The sequence below is a fragment of the Peromyscus leucopus genome, chromosome 1, assembly GCF_004664715.2.
Source record: "Peromyscus leucopus breed LL Stock chromosome 1, UCI_PerLeu_2.1, whole genome shotgun sequence".
Taxonomy (NCBI): domain Eukaryota; kingdom Metazoa; phylum Chordata; class Mammalia; order Rodentia; family Cricetidae; genus Peromyscus; species Peromyscus leucopus.
In genome coordinates, this window is record NC_051063.1 from 182,300,325 (window position 1) to 182,311,672 (window position 11,348).

The window sequence follows — 11,348 nt, forward strand, 5'->3', positions numbered from 1 at the left end:
TCCTTCTATCTAATATTTCCTGCTGATTGCACTCAAGAAAACTCTGGGGAACTGTGGGGGTGGTGGGTAAACGCCCCACACTATGGGGCATTAAAAATAAAGACATGAAAGTAGGACACAGATTGGTTGGGGTGAAGAAGGAGTCTTTTGGGGTTTATAAATAAGAATCATAGGTGGATAAAATCAAAGTACATGTGCATGTGAGAACTCATGAAACAAAACTTTAAACACTTTAAACAGCCAGGATAACAGTACCTATCATGTCAGCACTGAAGAGACAGAGGCAAAAGAGTTAACTGACTCTTGCTAGCCAGCACATCCAGTTGAAAAGTTGCTCTGGAACTGTGGTTGTGACAGTTCTGAGTTCCATGTTAGATGCTGGGAATTGAACCCAAGCCCTCTGAATGAGCAGTCTTCTTAACCCCTGAGACATGGACAGGGGGATGCAGACAGCACAGCTTTTAGAGCTCCCTAACTACACATGCTGAGTGTTGTCTAGTAAGAACTGGGACAGCAGAGACTGAAAATGGAGCTGTAGTGTCTGAGGAGCAGAAAGGGACAGAATGCTGGGAAGCATGCAGCCATGGCTACACCTGCATTAGACACCCACTTACTGGTTCCCTCAAGGACAGACAGATAAGCTGTAAAGACAATAGACATTACATAGAAGAGCACAAAGCTGCTTACTAGGGTGAGGATGCTTTGGGTGGCTCTGGTTTCAGCGGATGATCTAATAGAGAGGGACCTATGGATGTATTGGACCCTATGCTTGTGTTTGAGCAAGGTAAACACCATGTAGCCACTGGCCCACATCATCAGTCCCAAAAACATGACATCATTGGATGTCAATAGGATTAGAGTAAGTGTGTTGATTGGTCTCTGAAGCTTCACGATAGCACAGTATTCAAAAATTTTTATACCAGTAACGTTTCTTCCAACCTTTATGTCAGTTGTGTACACCAGAATGAAGGCATATACCAACATCTGGAGGGCCCAACACAGACCCAGGGAAGGGCCAATGACACTCAAGGCTCTGACTTTGAGCTGTGCCCACATGGAATGACTGGGGCTGATGGTGATGGCCTGAAAGACACCCAGAAGGGATGTAGAGACAAGGGAAACTCCTCTGCCAACTCTATTAAAATATAAGACAAGTTTACATGAAACATAATCTAGATAGTAAGTCTGACTAAAAGCAGCAATGGACTCTGGGATTCCTTTGAAAAGAACAATGAAGTTGGCCCAGGTCAGGTGTTTGACAATCAGGTCTGTGGGCTTCGCCCTGATTCCAGACAAGTCAGCAATGATAAAACAGCAAAGCAAGGCTGAGTTTCCCAGCATTCCCAGTGCAGTCTGAGACATGAAGAAGATGCCCACATTCATGGTACTAGAGCTCATTCCTGTTATGGTCCTGGTACCTACAGAACAGATCCAGAAAGCACTTGTTACACAAGCTGGACTGTCTTCTTCTTAGCACATCAAACAATGTACTGCAAAGTCACTATAACCTTATGTTCATGAGTGGGGTTACAATGTGTCTTTCTAGTAAGAATTTTCATAAAACTCAGTGAATTCCTACTGGGCTTGGATTGCAGAAAATTAACTAGGGCATAGTGGAAAAAATTAAAATTTATATTTTCATTAGCATTTTTTATTTTATTTTATTTTATAATACCATTCAATTCTACATAACAGTCACAGATTCCCTTGTTCTCCTCCTTCCTGCCCCCTACCAGCCAACCCCCCATTCCCACCTCCTCCAGGGTAAAGCCTCCCCCGAGGACTGAGATCGACCTGATAGACTCAGTCCAGGCAGGTCCAGTCCCCTCCTCCCAGATTGAGCCAAGCGTCCCTGCATAAGTCCCAGGTTTCAAACAGCTAACTCATGCAATGAGCCCAGGACCTGGTACCACTGCCTAGATGTCCCCCCAACAGATCAAGCCAATCAACTGTCTCACCTATTCAGAGGGCCTGATCCAGTTTGGGGCCCCTCAGCCTTTGGTTCATAGTTCATGTGTTTCCATTCCTTTGGCTATTTGTCCCTGTGCTTTATCAACCTGAGTGAGGTAACCCAGACTCAGAAAGACAAATATGGTATGTACTCACTCATAGGAGGATACTAAATGTGGAACAAGGATGACTGGACTGCTGCTTACATCACCAGTGAGGCTACCTGGAAAACAGGACCCCAAGACAGACACGAGGATTACCCAATGACCTAGAAATGGCTGAGATCTACATGAACAACCTGGACATGAGTGGGAGCAATGAAGGGCAAGGGTCGAGGGAAAGAGAGCGGGAGATCCCAGCTGGATCTAGAACAGAGGGGGAGAACAAGGAATAGGAGACCATGGTAAATGAAGACCACATGAGAAAAGGAAGAAACAAAGAACTAAAGAGGCCCACAGAAATCCACAAAGATACCCCCACAAAAGACTGCTGGCAATTGTCGAGAGACAGCCAGGACTGACCTACTCTGGTGATGGGATGGCCCAACACCCTAATAGTTGTGCCAGAAACCCCATCCAAGGACTGAGGAATCTGGATGCAGACATCCACGGCAAGGCCCCGGGTGGAGCGCCGGGAGTCTAATTAGCGAGAAAGAGGAGGGTTTATATGAGCAAGAATTGTTGAATCCATTAGCATTTTTAAGTGCTTTACAGTTATTATTTGGTTTAAAATCAACAGTGCTATATGTGAAAGAGTCTAATAATCAACCTGCATTCAGATGAGTGTCCTGGATGCAGAAAACTCTCAGATTTCCATTAAGCAGCATGGAAAAGGCAGAGACCTACAAGAAAGGAAACTTTCCTTCTCCAAAGAAAATAGTAACCTCTAAGTAGATACTATTAATAACTGGTAACTACTAGAAAAGGGTAGTCAGCTTCCTTTAAAAGGTGGCCCTAGTAAATCATCCATGCTCCAGTCGGTGGTCACACACCCAAGAGCACAGGGCAGCACAACCTGTGCTTTATGGGTTAAAAACTCTAAGAGACACAAAGGTAGGTAGGTAGAAGAAGGTGGTAAATTTGGGAGAAGTCAGGGAAGTATAAAAATGATCAACATATATTATACAAACTTCTCCAAAGTCGAAAAATGGGAAAATATAATAGAGAATAATAAAAGAGCAATCAAAGTGAGAATGAAAAATGGAGAGTAATAAACAAACAAGAAAAGAGACTCTCAGATAACAGAATGAAAACATTTTAATTTTTCTGTATCTGCATATTCACAAGTAATGGAAGTTTCATGTCTGTGATTACATTTATGTGCTTATTTAAGTCTTAAGTGTTTCCAAAAATACTTTCTAATCTTTTAATTGATTGTATATAATTTAAAATATAACTGTAATACTTAAACAAGTCTACAAAATGGAAAATAGCAGGTGATTTGTGAATGTGTTTAAAACAGGATACAAAGGATGCACGTATTCGTTAGAAGGATCACTAGTGAGTCACTCACCTCATTGTAATGAAATAAAATTCCAGTAGACAAATAAGGAAATAATGAACAAAAGTAGTATGTATTTTTAACTGAGGGATATAAAATTTCACTAATATAGGGATAAATGTTACAGAAATTGACAGATATTAGAATACTGTCAAAGATGCAATGGTTCCCTAACAGTAGCCCAATAATAATTGACATATCTAACTGTTTGATTAAAAAGCAAGGTATGTGTTGGGAACTAAATCACATACTTTTAGTTACAAAACATTTTAGGCAGAGTCACAAGGATCTCTTGGAGTTTGAGACTTGCCTGGTCTACATAACAAGCTCAAGAACAGCCAGGACTATGTGGGGAAAAAAAAACTATCTCAAAACCAAACAAATTAAAAGTAAGCTCTGGGGGACATGGACATATATGTCGGGGGAAGTTAAAAAATTAAGGGCCTTAGAACTGTATGATATGAGGTTGAATTCATTCAGCTACTCAAAGGCCAACAGACATAAAATTTGTCTATTGAAACAGCAACTTGCCACTTGCTCCTCATTTCACAGCCGAGAAAAAGAAGACCTCTAAAAGATCAATAACTTCTCACTATTCCACAATACACACCAATTTACAAAAGGGGAAAATATTCTGCATTCATATAAAGTCCCCATGGGCAACAGAATTTGAGGTATAAATATGCAGAGGCCATCAAACACCTTTGAAATTTCTCTCAAAACTAACTATATTTAGGAGATATTTTACCAGCCCAGTGAACAGGGTCTAGGATTCATAAAAGAAAGCCAAGGGCAGATGAATTCTGAGAAACAGTCATAAACTGTTTTAGTAACCAAGACCCCACATTACTGGGAACAAATACACTGTCACTTTCTCGGAAAAGAACACCAATAAGGAGGAATTCAGTTTATTGTATCTCACCTGCAGCCTCCATCAAACGTCTTTGGGTTTGGGTCTTGGGCAGATCCTGCCCCATGAGCATTCATCCTGTGCAGCAGCTGTTTCCTGCAAGAGGAGGATCAGTTCAGAAGGTGGGTGGGTGCTCTCACCCACCTTCCAGTGACTGCACTGTCCTCTGCACACTAGGTGTATGAAGGAGAGCAACTCACCTTTGCAGGTAAGATACATCAGTGATGCTGGCTTCTAGAAGGAGACTCAGTGGCCTTGGGACCTACAAACCTCATTAAGACACAAAGTTGATGACAACACCCAAGATGAAGTTTGAATGTTCTCAGAGATCATCCCCAAGAGGATGACAGGATCTGTCACAGGAAGGGACAATCACAGTTATGCTGAGACAGTTGACATCACCTCTGAAAAATACTTGTGCCCATCAATAAACTGGAAAAACTTTTAACCGAGTAGTGAGCATTACAGAGGGACAGGATAAAAGTGTAAAGTGACTCTTCTCTTCTGCAGTGTCAGAAGCCGAGATTCCAGGTGGGATAACCAGGCAGCTTGCATTCTAGGAGACAGGGACTGAGGGCAATGTGTGCAGTTACAAGTACCCTCGACTTTGGGATTTCATCATTGTGAAAATATCACATTCTAAGAGACTGGAAGTTTTGTTGTACCTTCTAGACAGAGTTAATGCACCATGAGGTAGACTGCTATCCTACTGTGCATTCTGCCTGTTTTTTATTCCTTACTTAAAAAGATCAATGCAGGGGCTGGAGAGATGCCTCAGAGGTTAAGAACACCAACTCCTCTTACAAAGGCCCTGAGTTCAATTTCCAGCAAACACATGGTGGCCTACAACTATCTATAATGAGAGCTGGTGTACTCTTCTTACCTGCAGGCATGCATGCAGGCACAATGTTGTATATATAATAAGTAGATAAATATTTTTTAAAAAGAGATATCAATGCAACAACTGCCCTACTTGCGTTGCATTTCCCATGTAATCGGGTTTTAAACCATAAGTAAATGCATAGCTTTAATCCTAAATTATGTAGTCTTCCAGTCTCCTGATCCAAAAGTAGTAAAGGTGTGTATATATGTTATGGTAACAAATGATGAATAGAAGAAGTAGTTTGAAAGCAACCTTATGAAACAAATATCCACCATAAGTATTGAAAATGTCCAAGATATAAGTATATAGATCTATATGCAATGATGATTACAACCCTGTTTGATATCTAGATCAGGTGGATAAATTTGGATTCAGTGAGTTAATACATTTTAGAACACATTTAAAGATTTCTGTAAAGTATCTCCCATACTTTCTTCCACGTGAAACTTCCGCACTGTTCAATAAATATAGTGCTAAGTGTTTGGTGAGGCACACAGAGACAGGGAGAGACAAATTCACAATTCATCAATCAGGTAGGTACTGATTTAGACACATACAACAGACAGAGAATGACAGAAGACACCAGGAAAGAGAAGTAAAGAATTAAAATCTGGGTTTTCTTGGTTTAATGACTGGAGAAAGTGTTTCTTAAATTATTTTCCTTAATATGGCCCTGACACATATTAAATATTTCATGGATACTACTAATTTATTCATTCCAATAGCCCCTGATTCTTTTAGTCTATCTGCACAAAATTTAACTTCCTTCTCCTGTCCTCATGTACAGTGGACCACACACACTTCCTTTACTAATTTCCCTTATTCCACTCATTCCTTTACACTTTAAAGTTCAGGACCAGGTGGCTTTAGGACAGAATTCTGGTGGATTTTCAAAGAAGGTTAATCCCATTACTCTTCAAATTATTCTACAAACTAGAAACTGAAGGTCACTGGCAATTTGCTTTACACTGAAGCAGTTACCATGATACCAGGACCACAAAGAGACCCAAAAAAGACAGAGTATTACCCACCACTTTCTCTTGTGATCATAGATGCAAAATTCCTCAATACAGTACTTGCAAAAAGAGTCTAAGAATACATAAAAACAAGAAGAAAATATCCACCATGTTTAAACAGGCTTGATTCTGAAGGTGCAGAAGCAGTTTAGCATTTATAAATCAGTAAATGTAATTAATGCACCAACTAAACAACCTGAAAGAAAAAAATGACCATTTTTTGTAGATGCAGAAAATGCTTTTGACAAAATCCAATATCCATCATTATTTATGGCCAGGAGAGATTATAGATATTATGGACATTTCTCAACTTTATTAAACCACACTTATAGCCAACATGAAATTAAATGGAGAGAACCTAAAAGTAATTCTATTAAAATCAAGAACAATACAATCTTGTCCACTCTCTCCATAAACATTCAACATAGTATTTGAAGTGTTAGCAAGAACAATAAGACAACTGAAGAAGATCAAGGAGTTATAAATTGAAATAGAAGTCAAAGTATCTTTTTTCTAGGTAATTTTATAGTATATGGAAATGACCCTAAAAATTCTACTATAAATATCCACAGATGATAAACACTTTGAGTAATGTCTCCTGATCCAAAATAAATTCAGAGACATCATTAGCTATCCTATATACAAATAGCAAGTACCATACAGAAGAAATTAGTGAAAGATCATTTGATCCATGATAATAGCCTGAAATAATACCAAATATCTGGAGTACATCTAACCAAGCAAATGAAAGACTTGTATGATAAAACCTTTGACTCATTTAAGAAGATATTAGAGCATGAAGAGATCAGTCATGCTCATGGATCTAGAAGAATATTGTATTTAAAATGGCCATCCTACCTAAAAACAACTGAATTTTGAGATCCAAGGCAATCTCAATCAAAATTCTAAAACATGTCAATTCACAGTTGCATATGGAAACAAAAAACTGGGCATCACTAAAACAATCCTGAGGAATATAATAACAGCTGGAGGTATCACCATCCCTGATTTTGAGTTGTACTACGGAACTATAATAATAAAAACAGATGGTATTGGCACAAGACAGACATATTGATCAATGGAATTCAATTGAAGAACAACATCACAAATTGTTCATCATTTGTAATTTCACTGATGCAAGTGTTGATCATACATGTAGGAAATATGACATCATTTAGGATATGCACTGATCAACAGGGCTCATGTGAAAAGTCAATATCCCTGGAAGATTTTTAAAGCTCTGCCTACCTGGTGTCGTACTTACTGAGAGGCCATGAACTTTCCCAAGAAGAAGTTGCCAGTGGACCCTCCTGCCACATCTGTGCAGATAAAAAAATATATATATAGTTTTTAACAAGATGTTTCACCCGAAGGGTTGTTGTGTCCTTTGAGAATCCCTGAATGGCAATGAATAAGACATCTGTACCATGTTCTAGAGATTAGAGTATCCAACTCCCTTCAGTGTAGTATGGTAAGAATGAACGTTAAAGTAAAAAACCAGTGACCAACATCCACCATATTTTGAGAACATTCCTGTGCGCAGACATGTGCAATCACTGTGCCCAATTCAGGAAATGATAATTTGTCTCCACAGCCATAGCATTCTGCACAAGAAAGTACCCTGTGTTCATATTAGTCACTTCCACTGAAACACCATTCTCACTCTTAAATATTCACCTTGCTATATTTTAATAAGAGTTAATTGTATACTGGAAAATATAATTTCTAAAGATTTATTTTTTATTGTATTCATAAAAGTCTGTATCATTTTACCCATGCAGCCTTGTTTACCTAATCATGTCTCCTGCTGGGGATCAACACAGACCTAAAAACCAATACCAGTATTGAGATCTCACTGCTTTGATTTCCTTTCTTTTTTTTTTTTTTTTTTTTTGTTTTTGTTTTTTGTTTTGTTTTTTTATTTCATTTTTTTTTATTTTTTAGTAAATTTATTTTACAACATCATTTAGTCCAACATAATAGCCACAGATTCCCCTGTTCTCCCACTCTCGCCCCCCTCCCCCTCCCCCCACCCCACCCCCCATTCCCACCTCCTCCAGATCAAGGTCTCCCCCGAGGACCGGGGTCGACCTGGTAGACTCAGTCCCCCCCTCCCAGACCGAGCCAAGCGTCCCTGCATAGGTCCCAGGATTCAAACAGCCAACTCATGCAACGAGCCCAGGACCCGGCACCAACACACAGCTGCCTCCCAAACAGATCAAGCCAAATGACTGTCTCACCCGTTCAGGGGGCCTGATCCAGTTGGGGGCCCCTCAGCCTTTGTTTCATAGATCCTGTGCTTCCATTCATTTGGTTATTTGTCCCTGTGCTTTATCCAACCTTGGCTTCAACAATTCTCGATCATATAAACCCTCTTCTTTCTCACTAATTAGACTCCCAGTGCTCCACCAGGGGCCCAGCCGTGGATGTCTGCATCCAGATTCCTCAGACCTTCCTTGGATGGGGTTTATGGCACAACTAACAGGGTGTCTGGCCATCCCATCACCAGATTCCTTTCTTAACTCAACAGTGAACACAGTCCTTTTCTCCTCCATGAATTGGACAGCAAAAGCTCTGTTTCATGTGTACAGCTCCTTCAATCATGCCTGACCATCTTCTATGATGTTTTAGTCCCTTATAGTCACTGAAATATCAGCCAGAAATAACAACATATATTAGTAACACATTAGATCATGTCAATCGGGGACTTATTTATCCTATATTCACTCATGTGTATCCTGTGCTTGAAAGGAAGTGGTAAATTGCACTCCTCAATTTCTCTGCTTCTGAAGATCTCACACTGATCCCATCAGATTCATTTTCAGTGATTTCAGGAACCAGGTTAGGAGATACTACTTCTTCCCTTGTTGTGAAGATACACAATGTAGGCAGTTCAGATAAAGTTTTTCCTAGTTTCCCTAATTCCCTGTACTGTTAAAGAACCTATCTCAATACTCAAACTTTCATCTTTTGCTTTCCGGGGATTACAAGTTAATATTCATTGTTGTTTTATACTGGTTTTTTCAATATTCTCTGCTCTTGAATGCTTAAAGTTATAAGAAATGGCACATGGAAGTTTTAATAGCTAATTGTATAAAAGCCCAGCAGAAGTAACAATACATGAGTCACAGCTATCCTGTCAGTTGGACATCATTGTTTTTGACATTTATAGCTGTCTGTTGTGGAGAGTAGCACAGAGGGGGACCTGATGTTTATGATGCCAATAGACATATGTTTTCCTTGAATTGGAGGAGTAAATGCTAAAGTGATAACTATAGATGAATTACTAATGTCATTACTTTTTAAAATATGCATCATAAAATGCTAATGTGTTCTGAAATAGGTTAAGAAGAAAATTAAGTTAATATAACATTCCATTTCAAATTATGCATACTTACTACTTTTCTACAATTCATACTACACTCAAGTAAAGGCAATGCATATGATTTACGTAAAAATGAAACCAAATAATGTGAAAAACTTTAACATTGTCCAAACTAAAATAAAGAACTAAGTTTGAATAAAAATATGGCTGATGGAAAGAGCCCTGCCTTACTATCCATAAAGACAAATGCTCTGTTAGCAACAATGATGATCAGTAAGGGAAGGTATGTGATCAGTTTGTACTCATCATTAGATTATTTTTGAAACAGGATAGATAACTCAATCCCAAGTAAAACAGGGAGGTTTCAAGCAAGTCATTTTACCTCTGGTTATTCAATACAGTGAGGAACTGCCTGTCTAATTCATATGTGTAATGTTACATAAGAATATCTTATACTCAAGATAAAGATTTACATCTATATCTTCCAGGATTGTGTCCTATATATCCATGAAAATGTTTACTCTGGTTATGAAACCAGAGTAACAATAGTAATCATACTGCAAACTATAATCATACTTCAGTTATAAAAATAATACTGCAAAAACTAGTCTACATATGAGGTAAGGTAAGATGAATTATCACATTAACTTTTTACCACAATCCTTCAACACTTTCATAGGCTGACAGCATTATCCTGGTGTTACCCACAGTCACCCGCTGTCAGAGACTTATATTTCAGTAAGAAGTAACAGGGACTGGCACATCGTTCTCTACGCTTCTGATTTTCTCACTCACCTCTTAGCTATGCAACCATTCTTGTGAGTTCTCTCTCTGTCCCACAGATTTGTTTCTAGGCAAGATTCCCATTACTAGACATCAGTTACTAAGAAGGCCTTCTCCCCTTTGCTGGCTCTCCTGCTCAGACTGAAATACAAAGTACTCACCTGCCTTCTCACCTCTACATGGTGATGTGCCCATTAGGTGGATCCAGACTTGTTAATAACCAGCACTGTGAGAGAGTCACCTGAGTACAGATTGTGTCTCTGTGACATCACCTCCCTCCAGAACTGTATTTTCATTTCACCTGCAGTGGCAATGACAGTGTTGGCCTTGGGAGACAAAATCAACTCAAACTTTTTCCAATGACTAAATAACAAATATACTTAAGAGTTTCTTGTGAATATCTCCAAATGGATGAGGTGTTTTGAAGAGCCATTGAGTTTTCATGATCCCTGAAGGCTGACCAGGATCCTTTCGGAAGTGCTAGAAAGTTTGAGGTCAGATTTGTGAGAAAGTTAGAAAAGTCTCTATGTCCCATTGGATTTCAGAATTTGGTAATTTCTTCCAAGACAGATCAACTTAGGTTTTTTTTTGTTTTGTTTTGTTTTGTTTTTTTTTTTGTTTTTTTTTTTTTTTTTTTTTTTTTTTTTTTTTTTTGATTTAGTAAAGTGACAGTATCGGATTATCCTTAAATCCATGACTTCACTACTTCTGGGTAGTTGGATAGGCTTCCAGCACCAGGCATTTTTCCCTGCCTAAAGGAGAAAAATTTCCAAATTCTTTTTATGCAACCATTAGCAGTCTTAAACCAAACACAGGCAAAATCCAACAAAATGTAATGTATATGTATATATATGAAAAATCTATTATAAACAATTACATGCATATATATATACAGATATATACATATATAATAAATGGGAGTCTAATTAGTGAGAAAGAGGAGGGTTTATATGAGCGAGAATTGTTGAAACCAAGGTTGGA

At 38.8% G+C, this 11,348-nt stretch overlaps 1 long non-coding RNA gene across 3 annotated transcripts; it reads right to left on the reverse strand.

Annotated features, from left to right (window-relative positions):
* Nucleotides 1-2,131: 2,131 nt before the first annotated feature.
* On the reverse strand, nt 2,132-10,565 carry LOC119087775. Of its 3 annotated transcripts, none has more exons than XR_005091256.1 (5): nt 10,529-10,565; nt 7,524-7,578; nt 4,561-4,713; nt 4,373-4,456; nt 2,132-2,173 (listed from the first exon to the last, which is right to left on the reverse strand). It is a non-coding gene; the product is annotated as an uncharacterized LOC119087775 (long non-coding RNA). The 3 variants fall into 3 exon arrangements; XR_005091255.1 differs by lacking the exon at nt 10,529-10,565 and adding an exon at nt 10,380-10,515; XR_005091254.1 differs by lacking the exon at nt 10,529-10,565 and adding an exon at nt 10,380-10,515 and having other exon boundaries at nt 7,508-7,578.
* Nucleotides 10,566-11,348: the final 783 nt, after the last annotated feature.